The sequence below is a fragment of the Panthera tigris genome, chromosome X, assembly GCF_018350195.1.
Source record: "Panthera tigris isolate Pti1 chromosome X, P.tigris_Pti1_mat1.1, whole genome shotgun sequence".
In the NCBI taxonomy this organism is placed as follows: Eukaryota; Metazoa; Chordata; class Mammalia; order Carnivora; family Felidae; genus Panthera; species Panthera tigris.
Genome location: NC_056677.1, coordinates 77,557,991 through 77,575,259, shown reverse-complemented (window position 1 = coordinate 77,575,259; position 17,269 = coordinate 77,557,991). Strand labels below are relative to the sequence as shown.

The 17,269-nt window shown below is 38.4% G+C and overlaps 1 protein-coding gene across 3 annotated transcripts in view; it reads right to left on the bottom strand.

Annotated features, from left to right (window-relative positions):
- The window catches only part of DIAPH2 (diaphanous related formin 2), a 982,724-nt gene that overhangs the window by 89,570 nt on the left and 875,885 nt on the right, over positions 1-17,269 (bottom strand). The gene's annotated exons all lie outside the window — the stretch shown is intronic.

Genomic DNA, 17,269 nt, shown 5'->3' with positions numbered 1-17,269 from the left:
CCTATTTCTAAGTCTTTCACATTCTTCATATTTTCCTGCTAGCAGAGCTGCTTCATTTGCTTCAAATCACTAACTGGCCCAGTGTGTGTGTGTGTGGGGGGGGAAGCCTCTTTCTGGGGATGACACGAGGCCACAATTCGGATTTAGTGACAAGATTTGCCCTAGACTAGAATGTAAAATTAAATGTAGAAGTTTTGCAACTTACCAAACTGCCTCTGCATACAGCCAGAAAAAAAAAAGTTGCAAAGTGTTCAAGCTGGTGTTTCAGAAATATTACAGTTGTAAAATCTGTGGCACTAATAATAGCTGTGCCAAGCATCAGTTTTATTTTAGTAAGTTGTTTATCTATGCCATGTTTATGTATACTTCTATGCAAAAAGATGTGGATAATAGTTCTCTTTATAGAAAAATCAATGCACCCAAATAGTCATAAAATATAACAGTGTGTACATGTAATGCATTATGCAAGTACAAATAGATCTACATTGGGCCAAATGTGGTCTAATCATTCTGGAAGTTCTGTTTTAGGTATATGATATTAAAAAATGCCAAACAGGCTTTTTCCCTCAGAGTGTAGCCATTCATTTCACATTACCACCAGCAAATGGTATTTGACATGTAATTTTAAAATAAAGTTACTCTAAAGTAATAGTACAACAACAGGGGTAAGTACTGAAGCCTTTCATAAGACAAATGGATTTTAAAATTCTAGAGTTTTAGTTACAAGTAATTAGAAACACAATTTAGAACACTTAAAATGTATTTCTTTCAATGGTTAATTACATTAGAACAGCTACTATTCCAAATAATGATATGATGGACTAATAAATTATAATAATCACTGCTGTAAAAACTGGATTGCAATGTATTAATAAGCAGTCTATATGACTAGAGAAGCCTATTTTTCCAACCGTGGAAGTTTACTTCAGTAAAGTACTGTGTTGGCATGTACAGGGATACATATAGATACATTCATATAAATAGACATTATGTGTATATATGCATTTAATTGTAGTCTGTTAAAATAGAATGGAACTCTAAAATGCATTTTTAAATGTTTTATTTATTTTTGAGAGACAGCAAGAGACAGAGAGACAGAGTGTGAGTGGGGAGGAGCAGAGAAAGAGGGAGACACAGAATCTGAAGCAGGCTCTAGGCTCTGAGCTGTCAGCAGAGAACCCGACGTGGGGCTTGAACCCACGAACTGTGAGATCATGACCTGAGCTGAAGTTGGATGTTTAAACAACTGAGCCACCCACGCACCCCTAAAATGAATTTTAATTGTAATGTATGCTAAGTCTTTAAAAATTCAGGTAGTAGAGTAGATTTAACTAGAATACACATCACTTCTAAAAATCATCTCAGATTCATGATAGCATGATTTGTGTCTAAATATGTCTCTGTATACAGGCTCCCTGTTCTCAATCTACAGAACTTATTACTTTTTCTACTATTAGAAATAAAGAAAGAGAGAAAAACAGAAAGGAAAGGAAAGGAAAGGAAAGAAAGGAAAGGAAAGGAAAGGAAAGGAAAGGAAAGGAAAGGAAAGGAAAGGAAAGGAAAGGAAAGGGATGCAGAACGTAAGTAGAAAAGTAAGCATATAAGGAACATAAAGGGGGTGAGAGAAGGAAGGGGAGGGAAGGAAATCCCCCATAACCTTGATGGCTGTGAAAACTCACTTATGCTAGTACACCAACCATAACAATAAGAATAATAATAATTAGGAAAATGAACAACCTAAGATTTTGCCACCCTAGAAATAATGTGAATTATTTTAATTTTTAAATCAAGGTCAAAAGCAAATGGTACTATATTAAAAATTAATAGACCATAATGAGAACATGATCATGAATTTGTTGTGATTTTTAATGAAATCTTAATGAACATTTATTTTCTATTTGTGGAGATTATTTTTGTACTCATATAGTCAGTATACCACATGAGCTTTATAAATACTTCTTACTCCCCCATCCTGCCCCCCACTCACATGTATTTCAATCATTGACTCTAGGCAACTCATTCAAGAGAGTAATTAAAACAAATTTAAGTAACTCTAACTTCAGAAATTGATAAATAATAACTTCATGCATCCTATTATATGACGACAACCTTTAGTGCTTCCAATTCTTTCACATAGTGTCTCCTACTATACCTGTTCTTCAGTTTAAAAGGCATTTATTTCTGGACACCCCGTCCCCCTGCCTATTTTGTTTTTAGCTATCAGTCCCTTTGTGTCCTAACTTCTTTCCCTTTTCAGCCTAGAGTTAATAGTATATCTATTGTTTTGTTGCAGATACTAATGGTTGTGTAATCCAATAACTACTGTCAAATTATGTTCTCTCCCATCTTTAGGGTGAGTAAACTAAATTCCCGCTTTACTAGCATCCTTTGCAACAAAGCATATAATACAGTTCTTGCCAATGAGATGCTATGAAAGTTTTCTTGATAAAAGCAACAGATAAAGCTGGCATTTCCCCCTTCCCCATTATTCCTGCCTTGAATGCAGATTGGCTGCCTGAAGCCATGGGAGCTATCTCGTGACCAACAAGGATTAGATTCTAGCCATAACACACTTAAGTCACTGATAAAGAGGAAGAGTCATCTATTTCCACACTTGCTTTGTGAGAATAAATGCTTATTTGTCTAAATCACTTTAAGATGAGACAGCTGTTACTTCCAACCTAAAGTATTCTTATCTCCCCTCCCACTAATTCCTTAATTCCCTTGCCCTACTGTACTTCTCTAAAAGTTTGCTGACAAAATTCCAACTGAGTCAACCCAATAGTCCAACTTATAGTGTATTTCTACCCAAGTTTAGTTTATTAGTGTTACTAGATAAAATTACAGAGCCATTTATGTTGATGTCACTATAAATTCATGAACCACAACTTTAAGCCCATGAGGCCTCCTATTTTGCACAGTTATCCTCCCTACTCACTTCAAATCTATGTCCTTACCATCATCCTGGCTTCTATGTGCACCACTTCCATGAAACTGTTTACATTCAAGGTCACCAACAAACTATTTACAAAAGCCAAGGCCTTCCCAATATTTACCTTCTTTGTTACTACATCCAAAGGACCTCTCTGCAGCATCACTCAGTGTCAACCAATTATTTCCTTGTTGAAACGATCTTCACTAATTTTTAGGATACTTTCTACCTTTCTTACTATTCTATACTTTAAATGAATTGCAGTTCCCCAGTGAAATTCTCCATGTTGTCATCTATTTTCTTAAACATATTAATCACAGTAATTTTTTAATCATAGTAATTTTAAGGTCTATGTGAATGCCAATATCTAGACCATTTATAGGTCTACTTCTATTTTCTGATTTTCCCTTGATCCAGGTTCTTCAAATGCCTATTAATGTTTGATTGAATACAGGCATTTTGTGTGAATAAATGTAGAGACTCTGGATGGTATTTTCCTCCAGAAAGGATTTACCCTATCATTTGTAGGCAGCTAGAGGCAGATCACATTAACCTAACAAAATAGTACAATAACTATAAGTTGAACTGGTCTTTAAAAGTTTCAGTGTACCTCAAGTTCACCCTCATTCTTAGATTGTAGATTATTTAGGTGTCCCTAAAATCCTGAGATATTTACAGGAGTTGCTTCTCCATGAAAAGTTGTGAATATTAACTGTTGTTTCTTCAGTAACTATGGGACTGAGGAAAATTCCACTTTGCTATCAACCATATTCTGCTTGACTAGTAAGTCCTTCTCATGACATGCAAAGCTGAATACTTTGGCAAGTGGTCAGAGGGAAAAACTACTGAGTGTCAAGTTCACTTTTCTACTCATACCTTCTCTTAAACATTTTGGCTCCTGAGGTGCTGACTACATTGACAGCCCTCTAGTTTTTTCTCTCCCCAGTCCTATGAGATAGCTGAGATCTCTGGTGAATATGTTATATCACACACCAAAATCTGGCAAATGCCACAAAGGGAAACATGGCTAATGTCTCTATAGTTTTCCTTACTCATGATTTTAAGTCCTGGCTGTCTTGACAGCTTTCCTATTACTTCAAAAGCATTTTTTGTCATTCATCTGGCTTATATAGATGTTTGTGGTAGAGCATGATCAAGTTCAAGATACTACATCTCTGCCAGATTTGAAAATCCTGTTTGGCATTTTTTTTTTTTAGCCCTTTCTCCAGGTTCCCTGCCATATGATTGAGTCTTTTTTTTTTTAATTTTTGTTTACATTTTTATTTATTTTTTGAGACACAGACACATAGCATGAGCTGGAGAGGGGCAGAGAGAGGGGGAGACAGAACCTGAAGCAGGCTCCAGGCTCTGAGCTGTCAGAATAGAGCCCGACGCAGGGCTAGAACTCACAAACCATGAGATCATGACCTGAGCTGAAGTTGGACATTTAACGAGTGAGTGACTCAGATGCCCCAGATTGAGTCTTTTTTTTTTAAATTAAGTTTTTATTATAATTCCGGTGTAGTTAACATACAATGTTAGTTTTAGGCATACAATATATTGACTCAACAATTCCATACATTACCCAGTGTTCATCCCAACAAGTGCTCTCCTTTATCCCTATCACCTATTTCACCCACCCCCTACCACCACCTCTGGTAACCATCAGCTTGTTCTCTGTAGACAACAGTCTGTTTCATAGTTGGTTTCTCTCTCACTTTTTTTGTCCTTTGCTTGTTTGTTTTGTTTCTTAAATTCCACGAGTGAAAACATATGTTAGTTGTCTTTCTCTGATTTATTTCACTTTGCATTATGCCACTTCTTTATCCATTAATCTATTTAGGACACCTGGGCTGCTTTCATAATTTGACTGTTGTAAATAATGCTGCTATAAAACATAGGGGGGCATATATCACTTTAAATTAGCGTTTTTGTATATTTTGGGGAAAATACCCAGTAGTGCAATCACTGGATCATAGGGCAGCTCTATTTTTTTTACTTTTTGAGGAAACTCCATACTGTTTTCGACAGTGGCTATACCAGTTTGCATTCCCACCAAGAGTGCACAAGATTCATTTTTCTCCACATCCTCATCAACACTTTTTTTTATTGTGGTTTTGATTTTGCCATTCTGACAGGTGTGAGGTGATACCTCAGTGTAGTTTTGATTTGTATTTCCCTGATGATAGGGGATGGTGAACATCTTTTCAGGTGTCTGCTGGCAATCAGTAGATCTTCTTTGCAGAAATGTCTTCATGTCTTCTGCCCATTTGTAAATAGATTATTTTTTGTGTATTGAGTTGTATCAGTTCTTTATATATTTTGGATACTAACTCTTTTTGGATATGCCATTTGCAAATAAATTCTCCCATTCAGTACGGTACTACTAGATTTGTTGATTGTTTCCTTTGCTATGAAGAAGCTTTTTATTTTGATGTTGTCCCAATAGTTTATTTTTGCTTTTATTTTCCTTATCTCAAGAGACATATCTAGAAAAATGTTGCTACAACCTATATCTTTATTCTTTGCTTATCTCTTACTGGTTTTTGATTTGTGGTTACCATTAGGTTTGTATATAACATCTTATGCATATAGCAGTCTATATTAAGTTGATGGTCACTTAAGTTCTTATGACCCCATTCTTTACCTGTCTCTGCTGCCACATTTTGGGTATATAGTATCATATTTTACATCCTTTTATTTTGTAAATCCCTTGACTGACTCTTACAGATATATTTATTTTTCATATTGTCACTTTTGGTCTTTCTTTTCCACAGAGTTCCCTTTAATATTTCTTGCAGGGGTGGTTTAGTGGTCATGAACTCCTTTAGGTTTTCTTTGCCTAAGAAACTCTTTATCTTTCCTTCTATTCTGAATGATAGCCTTGCTGAATAGCCTTCTTGGCTCCATATTTTTCCCTCTCAGCAGATTGAATATATTATGCCATTCCCTTCTGGCCTTCAAAGTTTCTGTGAAACAATCTGCCAATAGCCTTATGATGTTTCCCTTGTATGTAACTATCTTCTCTCCTCTTGCTGATTTAAAGATTTTTATCACTACTTTTTTTCCATTTTAATTACTATGTGTCTTGGTGTGGAACTCCTTGGGTTGATCTTTTTGGGGAACCTCTATGCCTTTCTGGGTCTGGATATCAGCTTCCTTCCTCCAGATGAGGGAGTTTTTACCTATTATTTCTTCAAACAAAGTTTTCCCCTTTACTCTCTCTTCTTCTGGGATCCCTATAACATGAATGTTATTACACTTGATGGAGTTGCTGAGTTCCCTAAGACTATCCTAAATTTGCAAAATTGATTTTTTCCTATCAGTTGCTCAGCTTGGTTACTTTCCATTACTCTGTCTTCAAGGTCATTAATTCATTCCTTTGCTTCATCTAGCCTGCTGTCTATTCCATCAAGTATATTTTTAATTTCATTTACTGTATGGTTCATCTCTGATTGGTTCTTTTTTCTCTCTTTGTTAAGGGTCTCCCTGATGTTCTCTACTCTTCTCAAGTACAGTGAGTATTTTTATGATCATTACTTTCAATTCCCTATCAGTCATATTACTTATATCTGTTTTACTTAGATCTCTTCCTGTGGTTTGGGATATATTTCTCTGTCTCCTCATTTTGACTAACTCTTTATGTCTGTTTCTGTGTGTTAGGAAAGTCAGCTGCATCTCCTGTCCTTGAAGGTTATGGCCTTATGAAGAAGAGGTTCTGAAATGCCCTGCAGGGCAGTGTCCCATTTCTCAGGATCTGGCCCTTCAGGGAGTGACTCCTGTGTTGTTGTGTGCCTGTTGTATTGTTGTCAGTTTTGTCTACAGTCTAGTTTTCTGCAGTGGCTCTCTTTGCCTCTTGTAGGCAGTGTTTGGTCCCTGGCAGGGGTAGGGTGTGTTTTATTAAGGTACATGCTGGTGGGCTTGCTAATGAGACCTGGAGCAGCTGCTCCTAGGACCAGGCCAGCCTAAGAGGATCTGCAAAGAGCATGTGGGATGGGCATGCACTTTCAAGGTATGCTTCAGGCTTCTACAGCACTCACCACTGCCACCAGGACCTAGGCTCTGGAAAAGGCATGGGTTGGGAGACATAGTGGTGGCAAAGTTTGAGCTGGTCTTCATGGGCAGGGGCCCTGCAGCACTGGGACTGAGGCAAGTATGACTAAGAAGAGCATATCCACTGGCTGCAGGGCAGGTTTGGTGCAAGCAAGTTAGGCAGTGAGTGTAGGTGCTGCTCTGGTTCCCTGTGTTTACACTGGTGGGGTTGGGAGGAATGGCATTTGTCTCTTGGGGACAAGCTCTGTGAAGAAGAAATCACTCTCCTTCCCATGTGCCCCAGGCATTTTTCAAACTGCTGGTTCTAAGCTGTATCTGCAGGGGCTATTTGTCTTGCTGTCTCTTTAAGGGAAGGAACTTCATTAGCTTTCTAGTGCCCCCAGGGCTCTCCTGAAGCCCAGCTGGCTTATTTTTAGAACTACAGGCTTTAGGAGCACCTGGGTGGTTCAGTTTAAGGTTGAGGCGCCTGGGTGGCTTGGTCGGTTAACCGTCCGACTTCGGCTCAGGTCATGATCTCACGGTCCGTGAGTTCGAGCCTGCGTCGGGCTCTGTGCTGACAGCTCAGAGCCTGGAGCCTGTTTCAGATTCTGTCTCCCTCTCTCTCTGCTCCTCCCCTGTTCATGCTCTGTCTCTCTCTGTCTCAAAAATAAATAAACATTAAAAAAAATTTAAGGTTAAGCGCCTGACTCTTGATTCAGGTTCAGGTAATGATCTCATCGTTTGTGAGATGGAACCCCCCATCAGACTCTGCACTGTCAGTGTAGAGCCTGCTTGGCATCCACTCTCTCCCTCTCTCTTTGCCCCTCCCCTGCTCATGTTCTCTCTCTCTCATTCAAAATAAATAAGTAAACTTAAAAAAAAAAGAATTATAGGCTTTAAGTCCTGCTGGTTGTAAGAACTCATGATATTTGGTCCCACTAGCTTTCAAAGCCAAATGTTATGGGTGTTTATCTTCCCCATGTGGGGGTCCCCAGTGTGATCATCTATTTCTTGCACTTCATCATGCTCCCTGCTCAGCACAGTCTGTTTAGTTCTCAAACTGTGTCTCTCCCTTTCCTACCTTCTTTGATATAGCCTCTACCTTTGGTTGTGGAGGTCATTATACCAGTCTTTTTGTTGTTTTCTGGGTGTTTATGTCAATGTGAGTGTTATCTAGTTGTATCCATGGGATGAGTTGAGCTTAGGATCCTCCTACTTGGCCATTTTCCCTTCCAGCGATTCCATATGATTGAGTCTTAAATATTATTTCTTCTGCTAGGAATGTTTACCTCTCATCTCCTCTATTCCTGTTTGACTCATATCCATCTTTTAGGTATCAGCTTAGAACACTCTAAGAAGTATTTTCTAATTGCTGAAGTCTGAGTTAGATGGCGTTTCTATATATGTCCTTAATACTCAAATAGTACTTCCACATTAGCACTTAAAACAATTCTCTGCAGTTTCCAATTTACCTATCTGTACCTGCCTCCCATGTGAAGGCAGAGACAATATGTTTACCACTGTATTCCCAGAACTTCTTCCTCTGTATCTCCAAGCACTCAGCACAGTGCTTAGCACGTAGCCCAATAAATATTTTTTTAATGACTCAGTATTCTTCCTCTATCATCTTTCTTTTCTCTCTTCAAAGTAATCATGCTACGGGTAGTTCCTTATCTTCTTTTCCTCATTGACAGCTCAAATAATGTGATTTTTGGAAATCTATCACACCTGTACAACCTGAATAAAGCCAAGCTACTCCCATAGTTCCCTACTGCAATGGAACTGCATGAAAGTAAAAATCAATCTGAATAAAACATGATTGGAAAATGATGTAGTGACTGAATTCTCTCCAAGGACACCAAAGGAGGATTCCATTTATAATGAAACAAAACTGATTTTTTTTCCCATTATCTTCCTCTGACTTAACCTTTTACACTCATGGCAGCATATTCCCAATGTTTTCCCCCCATTCCAATATCTATCCTATACAACACCAACAGAAAGTAAATAGCTTTCTCCCTGTCAAAACTAATGTATATTCTGCAGTTTATTCTTTTCTCCTGTATCTTCTCTTTATAGTATAACTCAGCTTAGCCTCTCTAACATATTTCAACTTTTCTATTTAGTACACACACACACACACACACACACGTATATACATGTATATATGTGTATATATATATATGTATGTATATATATATATATATATATATATATATATATATGTATGTATATAGGATAGCCTGGGAACTGAAGAAACAGGCAAGAATCCCCTTTTCTTTGAAAAAGATAATACACATACTATCATATATACATATTTATTTATTTATTTATCTATCTTTCATATTTGTATATGTCTCCTCTTTTCAAAATTTTTCTTTGGCACCATATCTCCACCCTCCCTTTCTTGTTTTCTTTTGATCTCTAGTCAGTAACTGACTTCAACAATAGTATTGTCATCCCATTATAAAACCCCATTTCCAAAAAAAGAGAATCAAAAGTTCACAAGTTTTAAAATTCAATTTGGTTTGATGAAAAACATATATCATTTAAACTCTTTAACACTGCTTATGAGTCAAAGAAAATGCTTGAGTCATAGTCAGAGACTTAACAATCTCAATCTACTTCTTCATCCTTTTATAATTAAACCTGTTTTTCCTCAAGTATCACCATTCAAGCCAAAAATATAAAATTATCTTATTCAATGATATTGCTTTTGTTTAATTATTAGAATAACAAAAGTGTTTGCTACTGTTCCTCTGAGAATATGTAAGATTTTAGTGACATTATTGGCTATCCTGGGTGAACTAAACAACCATTTACAACATTGCCTCTGTGGCAAAATGCTTTCTAAATTCCAAACAACTGACTTCCAAACAAAGTTTTCCCACTTGAATAACCAGGATTCAAACAGTAATATGCCCTACATCTGTCTGCAATCCATTTGTAAGATGAGAATTGCCTGTATTTGAAAGACACATGCTTGAATGTTGGTCTTAATTATGCGATATAGATAGATAGATAGATAATGAGATTCCATACCTGAATTTTTCTTCCTAGTTTTCAATTAAATTCCTCCATTTTATCAGATTAGACTCATGAAAATCCTAAAGAAAATTTTGTCAGCACAAGACATGTTCTATTTTTAATCTTTCTAGAATAATTTTTAACATGTAAGCCACCAGTTAAGCATTCAGCTTACAGAAACCTCTCAGTAATTACAGAACCAAGTAGATGTACTGGGATAGAGATTTTGTTTCCAAAATTCTATCTGATAAATTAATTTTTTTTCTTGCACTAGCAATGGACCTGATCAACATACTACTTTTGCATGTCATTGCCTGCTAGCACAAATTAGTCTGGAGGCAATAGAGGACAACATGGTTAGTGACTATTTTGAGGGTTAGGGATTTTAAAGCCAAGAGTACCTGAGGAATTGGGTAATGAGCAAATGAGGAGTACTCTTGAGCACAGTGCTAAAATGACTGACAGCAGAATCGTAGTTTGGTAGGGAAAGAAATGAGAGACAGCAGAGTCATAGTTTGGTAGGGACAGAAATGAGAGCCAGAGGGAAAACAAGTTGGACAAAGGCTTGTAGCACACCACATGGAAAAGTATAAGTACAATGCGTGTGATGGGCTATGAAGGATGGAAGGAGAGTTGGCTGTCTTCACATAAGAGAATTTTAGAGTACCTAGAGGTATAGCAGTTTCAAGTGATAAAATCTAAGTTGGTGATCACTGGATCTAGAGGATCAATGAAAAGTTTGAGTCAAAGTTGACTTCAAGGGTGTGAAACTAGTTGACTGGGCTCTTTAGTTAGAGATAGAGGAGGCAAGTATCGCCATTCAAGGAGTAACATGCTTTGGAGGGAAGAATACTCAAACACGGTGCTGGAATGATACTAAAAATGGTACAAAATTCAATGCTTATTTTTAGCTTTTTGTTAACAAGTGACAAATGGATATGATGACATTGATTTTTTGTTTGTTTGTTTTTGGCATTCTTCTTCCCAAGTGGCCTGATCACTAAACTTTCCATTCCCATGACTTCAATGAGAAGATATTCTATTTTAAGACAGAACCATTCGAATGCCTCATGTTCAATGTTACGGTCAACTCTATAAAGTAACCTCTGCGTGACTGCTTCAAAGACATTTGTGGAAGCTCTGATCTGCTCAGGGGAAGAGAAGTTTCCTCAGAGAAAACTACATTGGAGGTCATTTTTATTAGGAAACAGGTCTTACAAGTCTCCACTGCTACTAACTCAACCTGCCATCCCAGGGAATAGTTGTGTAAAGATGACGATCAACTCTTCTGGGCAGTCAAAATTGTGAAGTGATTGCTAGAGGCCTGGTTTGGTGACATTGATCAAGGTCAGATGTGTGTGTTTGAAGCAGGAAATTAGAAATATTTTTTATTTATAATAGTCATGCAAATTAGGCTTACAGTCAAAGGGCATACATGGAACCAAGCTATGGGCAAAAGAATTTCTAACAAAATATTCAACATGTATTCCACTAGCAGTTTGTCTTGTGCCAGATAATCTCTGTAACATCACTGTCAAATGGGCCAAGCCATACGAAACAGTAGTGGAACATAAGACTGTATGTGAGGTGGGATATTACAGCCCTTTCATGTTGGGCACTTAACCGACTGAGCCATCCAGGCACCCCTGTGTCAAATATAATTTTAATGAATAAATCTTGTTTTATAACTGCCCCAAATTTATTTGACTGAGTACTGCCCCCAGATCTTTTTCTTTTTCTTTTTTCAAATATTTCCCAAAAGGGGAGTGGAGGTGTTGGGCAAGAGAAATATGTCCATAGAGCTACCATAAAGTGAACTGTGGGAGTTGTGGAAGGAGAGAAAATAACTTCCCTTAGCAGGGTGTATTATTATCAGTATTATCATCCTTTGGCTAATTGGAATTCCAAAGAACAAAGATAACCACTTAAATAAAATAGGATTACAAACTGGAATTTTTATGAATGAGATGCTCAATCCATTTAATCTTGGTCATTATCTCAGGTTTGTATCTGAGGTTACTTAGAATTCTTTCAAATGCATTTTTATACATATTAGGACAGGAGAGCATTCTAGATAGAACTCAGAAAAAAAGGAATCTCCCATTAATCTATTTGCCACTATCTGGTCTCAAAAGTATGGGAGAGGGGTGGGGATGGAGGTGTAGAGGGATAGAAAGAGGAGAACATCCAAATTTTCTACTTTTTGATTTCAAAGTTTATAGACAACAAGAACAGAAGTCCTATAAGAATAGACATCCATCCTCTTTGTCTCTAGGCTGAAATGAATTGCTGTTGTTTGTGAAATCCCTCTGAGACAGAGATTTTACTCAATGAGCTGCCCTTTCCCAGGGATCTCCAAAGGCATGAAAGGAAAAGAGCAACACCTTAGATAATAAAGCAGGCACACCCTGCCTGAATCTGCTATGTAAAAGATTTAAAAACTTTCTATTCTTTGCTTTAGAACACTAGCTTTACTTTCTTGTAAGCTCATTTCAAGACTGCTGCTGGTGAACAGACAGGCCACTACAGAGGCCATTAAGTAGTGAACAATCAAAATCTTCATCTAGTTCCCCAAACAGAGAAAAGAGTGGTCACCAGCAGGAGAGATATATATTTACTGTTTGTGGTAATGCAGTGATAGAGCTCCTTCTAGTAAAAGCAAAAGCACATAGAATATTAAAATTAAAAATAAGGACAAAAGTCAAGCTTCCATTTGACTAAAGGGTATACTATACCTCAAATATCAGTAAAACCTGGTTCCTGGTTTTGCCTCTCTGAAATATAGTATTAGGGTAATTTAAGTGCTAATGAAAGCAGTCATGATTTTTTTTTTTACCAAATGGGCCTCAAATTATTAACTCTATAGTTCAGAAATATTTGTTGACTGAATGCATAAAAGACTTATTAATATGCCATGTAGACAATTTCATTATGGAACTTAAAAACCAAGAGTCTACATAATAATTAGGAATTCAAAATCTGTATAGAGAGGGAAAAGACATTATGAGGCTTGGGTTTGTTACATATGGGGATGCAATAGCAAATTGAATGCACATATAATCCTGTGAATCTATATTATCTATAGTCTATACTATATTATAGTACAGTATAGTGAAAAAAAAAAGGTCTAGAGTGCTCATCAGAGGACATAAATTCTAGTGTCAACTTTGCTACTAATGAGGTTAAGTGAGCCTGCACAAGTCCTTAACCTTTATGTAAAAGCAAGGAGTTGGTAAACACATTAAGATAATTTCTATTTGGACACCTCGGGAAGATGGCAGCATAGGAGGATGCTGGGCTCACTGTGCATCCTGCTGATCACTTAGATTCCACCTACACCTGCCTAAATAACCCAGAAAACCGCCAGAGGATTGGCAGAACAGAGTCTCCGGAGCCAAGTGCAGAGGAGAGGCCCAGGGAAGAGGGTAGGAAGGGCGGCGAGGCGGTGCACACTCCACGGACTGGTGGGAGGGAGCCGGGGTGGAGGGGCAGCCTGCCAGCCAAACAGAGCCCCCGAGTCTGGCAGGCAAAAGCGGAGGGGCTGGACGGAGTGTGTTCCGACAGCAAGCGCTACTTAGCGTCTGGGAGGTCATAAGTTAACAGCTCTACTCAGAAAGCGGGAAGGCTGGAGGACAAAGGGAGGGAGAGTTGCTGACCCCCGGACGACAGAGCTAAGTTTGGTGGGGAACAAAGGCGCTCGCCAGCGCCATCTCCCTCGCCCATCCCCCAGCCAAAATCCCAAAGGGAACCAGTTCCTGCCAGGGAACTTGCTCCATCCATGCAAACACCCAACTCTGTGCTTCTCCAAACCTCCGGCAGCGAATCTGACTCCCTCCCGCTGCCACAGGGCCCCTCCTGAAGTGGATCACCCAAGGAGAAGCGAACTAAGCCTACCCCTCCTGCCCCTGTGCACCTTGCCTACCCACCCCAGCTAATACGCCAGATCCCCAGCACCACAAGACTGCCAGTGTGCAAGTAGCCCAGACGGCCATGCCACCCCACAGTGAATCCCGCCCCTAGGAGAGGGGAAGAGAAGGCACACACCAGTCTGATTGTGGCCCCAGTGGTGGGCTGGAGACAGACATCAGGTCTGACTGCGGCCCCGCCCACCAACTCCAGTTATACACCACAGCACAGGGGAAGTGCCCTGCAGGTCCTCACCACTCCAGGGACTATCCAAAATGACCAAACGGAAGAATTCCCCTCAGAAGAATCTCCAGGAAATAACAACAGCTAATGAACTAATCAAAAAGGATTTAAATAATATAACAGAAAGTGAATTTAGAATAATAGTCATAACATTAATCGCTGGGCTTGAAAACAGTATACAGGACAGCAGAGAATCTCTTGCCACAGAGATCAAGGGACTAAGGAACAGTCATGAGGAGCTGAAAAACGCTTTAAACGAAATGCAAAACAAAATGGAAACCACGACGGCTCGGCTTGAAGAGGCAGAGGAGAGAATAGGTGAACTAGAAGATAAAGTTATGGAGAAAGAGGAAGCTGAAAGAAAGAGAGATAAAAAAATCCAGGAGTATGAGGGGAAAATTAGAGAACTAAGTGATACACTAAAAAGAAATAATATATGCATAATTGGTATCCCAGAGGAGGAAGAGAGAGGGAAAGGTGCTGCAGGGGTACTTGAAGAAATGATAGCTGAGAACTTCCCTGAACTGGGGAAGGAAAAAGACATTGAAATCCAAGAGGCACAGAGAACTCCCTTCAGACGTAACTTGAATCGATCTTCTGCACGACATATCATAGTGAAACTGGCAAAATACAAGGATAAAGAGAAAATTCTGAAAGCAGAAAGGGATAAACGTGCCCTCACATATAAAGGGAGACCTATAAGACTCGTGACTGATTTCTCTTTTGAAACTTGGCAGGCCAGAAAGGATTGGCACGAGATCTTCAGTGTGCTAAACAGAATAAATATGCAGCCGAGAATCCTTTATCCAGCAAGTCTGTCATTTAGAATAGAAGGAGAGATAAAGGTCTTCCCAAACAAACAAAAACTGAAGGAATTTGTCACCACGAAACCAGCCCTACAAGAGATCCTAAGGGGGATCCTGTGAGACAAAGTACCAGAGACATCACTACAAGCATAAAGCATACAGACATCACAATGACTCTAAACACGTATCTTTCTATAATAACACTGAATGTAAATGGATTAAATGCGCCAACCAAAAGACATAGGGTATCAGAATGGATAAAAAAACAAGACCCATCTATTTGCTGTCTACAAGAGACTCATTTTAGACCTGAGGACACCTTTAGATAGAGAGTGAGGGGATGGAGAACTATTTATCATGCTACTGGAAGTCAAAAGAAAGCTGGAGTAGCCATACTTATATCAGACAAACTAGACTTTAAATTAAAGACTGTAACAAGTGATGAAGAAGGGCATTATATAATAATTACAGGGTCTATCCACCAGGAAGAGCTAACAAGTATAAATGTCTATGCACCGAATACCGGAGCCCCCAAATATATAAAACAATTACTCATAAACATAAGCAACCTTATTGATAAGAATGTGGTAATTGCAGGGGACTTTAACACTCCACTTACAGAAATGGATAGATCATCTAGACACACGGTCAGTGTGCACATGGAACATTCTCCAAGATAGATCATATACTGGGTCACAAAACAGCCCTTCATAAGTTTACAAGAATTGAAATTATACCATGCATACTTTCAGACCATAATGCTATGAAGCTTGAAATCAACAGGAAAAAGTCTGGAAAACCTCCAAAAGCATGGAAGTTAAAGAACACCCTACTAAAGAATGAGTGGGTCAACCAGGCAATTAGAGAAGAAATTAAAAAATATATGGAAACAAATGAAAATGAAAATACAACATTCCAGACGCTTTGGGATGCAGCGAAGGCAGTCCTGAGAGGAAAATACATCGCAATCGAGGCCTATCTCAAGAAACAAGAAAAATCCCAAATACAAAATCTAACAGCACACCTAAAGGAAATAGAAGCAGAAAAGCAAAGGCATTCTAAACCCAGCAGAAGAAGAGAAATAATAAAGATTACAGCAGAAATAAACAATATAGAATCTAAAAAAACTGTAGAGCGATCAATGAAACCAAGAGTTGGTTTTTTGAAAAAATAAACAAAATTGACAAACCTCTAGCCAGGCTTCTCAAAAAGAAAATGGAGATGACCCAAATAGATAAAATCATGAATGAAAATGGAATTATTACAACCAATCCCTCAGAGATACAAACAATTATCAGGGAATACTATGAAAAATTATATGCTAACAAACTGGACAATCTGGAAGAAATGGACAAATTCCTAAACACCCACACTCTTCCGAAACTCAACCAGGAGGAAATAGAAAGCTTGAACAGACCCATAACCAGCGAAGAAATTGAATCGGTTATCAAAAATCTCCCAACAAATAAGAGTCCAGGACCAGATGGCTTCCCAGCGGAGTTCTACCAGACATTTAAAGCAGAGATAATACCTATCCTTCTCAAGCTATTCCAAGAAATAGAAAGGGAAGGAAAACTTCCAGATTCATTCTATGAAGCCAGCATTACTTTGATTCCCAACCAGACAGAGACTCAGTAAAAAAAGAGAACTACAGGCCAATATCCCTGATGAATATGGATGCAAAAATTCTCAATAAGGTACTAGCAAATTGAATTCAACAGCATATAAAAAGAATTATTCACCATGATCAAGTGGGATTCATTCCTGGGATGCAGGGCTGGTTCAACATTCGCAAATCAATCAACGTGATACATCACATTAATAAAAGAAAAGAGAAGAACCATATGATCCTGTCAATCGATGCAGAAAAGGCCTTTGACAAAATCCAGCACCCTTTCTTAATAAAAACCCTTGAGAAAGTCGGGATAGAAGGAACATACTTACACATCATAAAAGCCATTTATGAAAAGCCCACAGCTAACATCATCCTCAATGGGGAAAAACTGAGAGCTTTTTCCCTGAGATCAGGAACACGACAGGGATGCCCACTCTCACCGCCGTTGTTTAACATAGTGTTGGAAGTTCTAGCATCCACAATCAGACAAGAAAAGGAAATCAAAGGCATCAAAATTGGCAAAGATGAAGTCAAGCTTTCGCTTTTTGCAGAAGACATGATATTATACATGGAAAATCTGATAGACTCCACCAAAAGTCTGCTACAACTGACACATGAATTCAGCAAAGTTGCAGGATACAAAATCAATGTACAGAAATCAGTTGCATTCTTATACACTAATAATGAAGCCACAGAAAGACAAATAAA